Below are 5,000 nucleotides of genomic sequence, written 5' to 3' on the forward strand. Positions count from 1 at the left end.
CAGCCATCTCAGCACCCTGGAACCCCCCGGGTGGCACAGGGCTGGATGGGGCTTTCGTATAGCAGGGACGGTGCTGCCTCTCGCTTCGCTCGCTGTCCGCCGCTCGCCGCTCGCTCGTGCAGCCAAAAATGGCCAGTTTTGGCCCGTTTTTGGGCCGTTTTGGCCAGTTTTTGGCCTGTTCTTGCATTGCGCGGTGACCGTCGAGAGCGGAGCAAAACGTCAGCCATCTCAGCACCCTGGAACCCCCCGGGTGGCACAGGGCTGGATGGGGCTTTCGTATAGCAGGGACGGTGCTGCCTCTCGCTTCGCTCGCTGTCCGCCGCTCGCCGCTCGCTCGTGCAGCCAAAAATGGCCAGTTTTGGCCCGTTTTTGGGCCGTTTTGGCCAGTTTTTGGCCTGTTCTTGCATTGCGCGGTGACCGTCGAGAGCGGAGCAAAACGTCAGCCATCTCAGCACCCTGGAACCCCCCGGGTGGCACAGGGCTGGATGGGGCTTTCGTATAGCAGGGACGGTGCTGCCTCTCGCTTCGCTCGCTGTCCGCCGCTCGCCGCTCGCTCGTGCAGCCAAAAATGGCCAGTTTTGGCCCGTTTTTGGGCCGTTTTGGCCAGTTTTTGGCCTGTTCTTGCATTGCGCGGTGACCGTCGAGAGCGGAGCAAAACGTCAGCCATCTCAGCACCCTGGAACCCCCCGGGTGGCACAGGGCTGGATGGGGCTTTCGTATAGCAGGGACGGTGCTGCCTCTCGCTTCGCTCGCTGTCCGCCGCTCGCCGCTCGCTCGTGCAGCCAAAAATGGCCAGTTTTGGCCCGTTTTTGGGCCGTTTTGGCCAGTTTTTGGCCTGTTCTTGCATTGCGCGGTGACCGTCGAGAGCGGAGCAAAACGTCAGCCATCTCAGCACCCTGGAACCCCCCGGGTGGCACAGGGCTGGATGGGGCTTTCGTATAGCAGGGACGGTGCTGCCTCTCGCTTCGCTCGCTGTCCGCCGCTCGCCGCTCGCTCGTGCAGCCAAAAATGGCCAGTTTTGGCCCGTTTTTGGGCCGTTTTGGCCAGTTTTTGGCCTGTTCTTGCATTGCGCGGTGACCGTCGAGAGCGGAGCAAAACGTCAGCCATCTCAGCACCCTGGAACCCCCCGGGTGGCACAGGGCTGGATGGGGCTTTCGTATAGCAGGGACGGTGCTGCCTCTCGCTTCGCTCGCTGTCCGCCGCTCGCCGCTCGCTCGTGCAGCCAAAAATGGCCAGTTTTGGCCCGTTTTTGGGCCGTTTTGGCCAGTTTTTGGCCTGTTCTTGCATTGCGCGGTGACCGTCGAGAGCGGAGCAAAACGTCAGCCATCTCAGCACCCTGGAACCCCCCGGGTGGCACAGGGCTGGATGGGGCTTTCGTATAGCAGGGACGGTGCTGCCTCTCGCTTCGCTCGCTGTCCGCCGCTCGCCGCTCGCTCGCGCAGCCAAAAATGGCCAGTTTTGGCCCGTTTTTGGGCCGTTTTGGCCAGTTTTTGGCCTGTTCTTGCATTGCGCGGTGACCGTCGAGAGCGGAGCAAAACGTCAGCCATCTCAGCACCCTGGAACCCCCCGGGTGGCACAGGGCTGGATGGGGCTTTCGTATAGCAGGGACGGTGCTGCCTCTCGCTTCGCTCGCTGTCCGCCGCTCGCCGCTCGCTCGTGCAGCCAAAAATGGCCAGTTTTGGCCCGTTTTTGGGCCGTTTTGGCCAGTTTTTGGCCTGTTCTTGCATTGCGCGGTGACCGTCGAGAGCGGAGCAAAACGTCAGCCATCTCAGCACCCTGGAACCCCCCGGGTGGCACAGGGCTGGATGGGGCTTTCGTATAGCAGGGACGGTGCTGCCTCTCGCTTCGCTCGCTGTCCGCCGCTCGCCGCTCGCTCGTGCAGCCAAAAATGGCCAGTTTTGGCCCGTTTTTGGGCCGTTTTGGCCAGTTTTTGGCCTGTTCTTGCATTGCGCGGTGACCGTCGAGAGCGGAGCAAAACGTCAGCCATCTCAGCACCCTGGAACCCCCCGGGTGGCACAGGGCTGGATGGGGCTTTCGTATAGCAGGGACGGTGCTGCCTCTCGCTTCGCTCGCTGTCCGCCGCTCGCCGCTCGCTCGTGCAGCCAAAAATGGCCAGTTTTGGCCCGTTTTTGGGCCGTTTTGGCCAGTTTTTGGCCTGTTCTTGCATTGCGCGGTGACCGTCGAGAGCGGAGCAAAACGTCAGCCATCTCAGCACCCTGGAACCCCCCGGGTGGCACAGGGCTGGATGGGGCTTTCGTATAGCAGGGACGGTGCTGCCTCTCGCTTCGCTCGCTGTCCGCCGCTCGCCGCTCGCTCGCGCAGCCAAAAATGGCCAGTTTTGGCCCGTTTTTGGGCCGTTTTGGCCAGTTTTTGGCCTGTTCTTGCATTGCGCGGTGACCGTCGAGAGCGGAGCAAAACGTCAGCCATCTCAGCACCCTGGAACCCCCCGGGTGGCACAGGGCTGGATGGGGCTTTCGTATAGCAGGGACGGTGCTGCCTCTCGCTTCGCTCGCTGTCCGCCGCTCGCCGCTCGCTCGTGCAGCCAAAAATGGCCAGTTTTGGCCCGTTTTTGGGCCGTTTTGGCCAGTTTTTGGCCTGTTCTTGCATTGCGCGGTGACCGTCGAGAGCGGAGCAAAACGTCAGCCATCTCAGCACCCTGGAACCCCCCGGGTGGCACAGGGCTGGATGGGGCTTTCGTATAGCAGGGACGGTGCTGCCTCTCGCTTCGCTCGCTGTCCGCCGCTCGCCGCTCGCTCGTGCAGCCAAAAATGGCCAGTTTTGGCCCGTTTTTGGGCCGTTTTGGCCAGTTTTTGGCCTGTTCTTGCATTGCGCGGTGACCGTCGAGAGCGGAGCAAAACGTCAGCCATCTCAGCACCCTGGAACCCCCCGGGTGGCACAGGGCTGGATGGGGCTTTCGTATAGCAGGGACGGTGCTGCCTCTCGCTTCGCTCGCTGTCCGCCGCTCGCCGCTCGCTCGTGCAGCCAAAAATGGCCAGTTTTGGCCCGTTTTTGGGCCGTTTTGGCCAGTTTTTGGCCTGTTCTTGCATTGCGCGGTGACCGTCGAGAGCGGAGCAAAACGTCAGCCATCTCAGCACCCTGGAACCCCCCGGGTGGCACAGGGCTGGATGGGGCTTTCGTATAGCAGGGACGGTGCTGCCTCTCGCTTCGCTCGCTGTCCGCCGCTCGCCGCTCGCTCGCGCAGCCAAAAATGGCCAGTTTTGGCCCGTTTTTGGGCCGTTTTGGCCAGTTTTTGGCCTGTTCTTGCATTGCGCGGTGACCGTCGAGAGCGGAGCAAAACGTCAGCCATCTCAGCACCCTGGAACCCCCCGGGTGGCACAGGGCTGGATGGGGCTTTCGTATAGCAGGGACGGTGCTGCCTCTCGCTTCGCTCGCTGTCCGCCGCTCGCCGCTCGCGCAGCCAAAAATGGCCAGTTTTGGCCCGTTTTTGGGCCGTTTTGGCCAGTTTTTGGCCTGTTCTTGCATTGCGCGGTGACCGTCGAGAGCGGAGCAAAACGTCAGCCATCTCAGCACCCTGGAACCCCCCGGGTGGCACAGGGCTGGATGGGGCTTTCGTATAGCAGGGACGGTGCTGCCTCTCGCTTCGCTCGCTGTTCGCCGCTCGCCGCTCGCTCGCGCAGCCAAAAATGGCCAGTTTTGGCCCGTTTTTGGGCTGTTTTGGCCAGTTTTTGGCCTGTTCTTGCGTGGTGCGGTGACCGTCGTGAGCGGAGCAAAACGTCAGCCATCTCAGCACCCTGGAACCCCCCGGGTGGCACAGGGCTGGATGGGGCTTTCGTATAGCAGGGACGGTGCTGCCTCTCGCTTCGCTCGCTGTTCGCCGCTCGCCGCTCGCTCGCGCAGCCAAAAATGGCCAGTTTTGGCCCGTTTTTGGGCTGTTTTGGCCTGTTTTTGGGCTGTTCTTGTGTGGCGCGGTGACCGTCGTGAGCGGAGCAAAATGTCAGCCATCTCAGCACCCTGGAACCCCCCGGGTGGCACAGGGCTGGATGGGGCTTTCGTATAGCAGGGACGGTGCTGCCTCGCGCTTCGCTCGCTGTTCGCCGCTCTCCGCTCGCTCGCGCAGCAAAAAATGGCCAGTTTTGGCCCGTTTTTGGGCTGTTTTGGCCAGTTTTTGGCCTGTTCTTGCGTGCCGCGGCGACCGTCGTGAGCGGAGCAAAACGTCAGCCATCTCAGCACCCTGGAACCCCCCGGGTGGCACAGGGCTGGATGGGGCTTTCGTATAGCAGGGACGGTGCTGCCTCTCGCTTCGCTCGCTGTCCGCCGCTTGCTGCTCGCTCGCGCAGCCAAAAATGGCCAGTTTTGGCCCGTTTTTGGGCTGTTTTGGCCTGTTTTTGGGCTGTTCTTGTGTGCCGCGGCGACCGTCGTGAGCGGAGCAAAATGTCAGCCATCTCAGCACCCTGGAACCCCCCGGGTGGCACAGGGCTGGATGGGGCTTTCGTATAGCAGGGACGGTGCTGCCTCTCGCTTCGCTCGCTGTCCGCCGCTCGCCGCTCGCTCGCGCAGCCAAAAATGGCCAGTTTTGGCCCGTTTTTGGGCCGTTTTGGCCAGTTTTTGGCCTGTTCTTGCGTTGCGCGGTGACCGTCGAGAGCGGAGCAAAACGTCAGCCATCTCAGCACCCTGGAACCCCCCGGGTGGCACAGGGCTGGATGGGGCTTTCGTATAGCAGGGACGGTGCTGCCTCTCGCTTCGCTCGCTGTCCGCCGCTCGCCGCTCGCTCGCGCAGCCAAAAATGGCCAGTTTTGGCCCGTTTTTGGGCCGTTTTGGCCAGTTTTTGGCCTGTTCTTGCGTTGCGCGGTGACCGTCGAGAGCGGAGCAAAACGTCAGCCATCTCAGCACCCTGGAACCCCCCGGGTGGCACAGGGCTGGATGGGGCTTTCGTATAGCAGGGACGGTGCTGCCTCTCGCTTCGCTCGCTGTCCGCCGCTCGCCGCTCGCTCGCGCAGCCAAAAATGGCCAGTTTTGGCCCGTTTTTGGGCCGTTTTGGC

The sequence above is a fragment of the Musa acuminata genome, unplaced genomic scaffold, assembly GCF_036884655.1.
Source record: "Musa acuminata AAA Group cultivar baxijiao unplaced genomic scaffold, Cavendish_Baxijiao_AAA HiC_scaffold_1126, whole genome shotgun sequence".
Classification (NCBI taxonomy): Eukaryota; Viridiplantae; Streptophyta; class Magnoliopsida; order Zingiberales; family Musaceae; genus Musa; species Musa acuminata.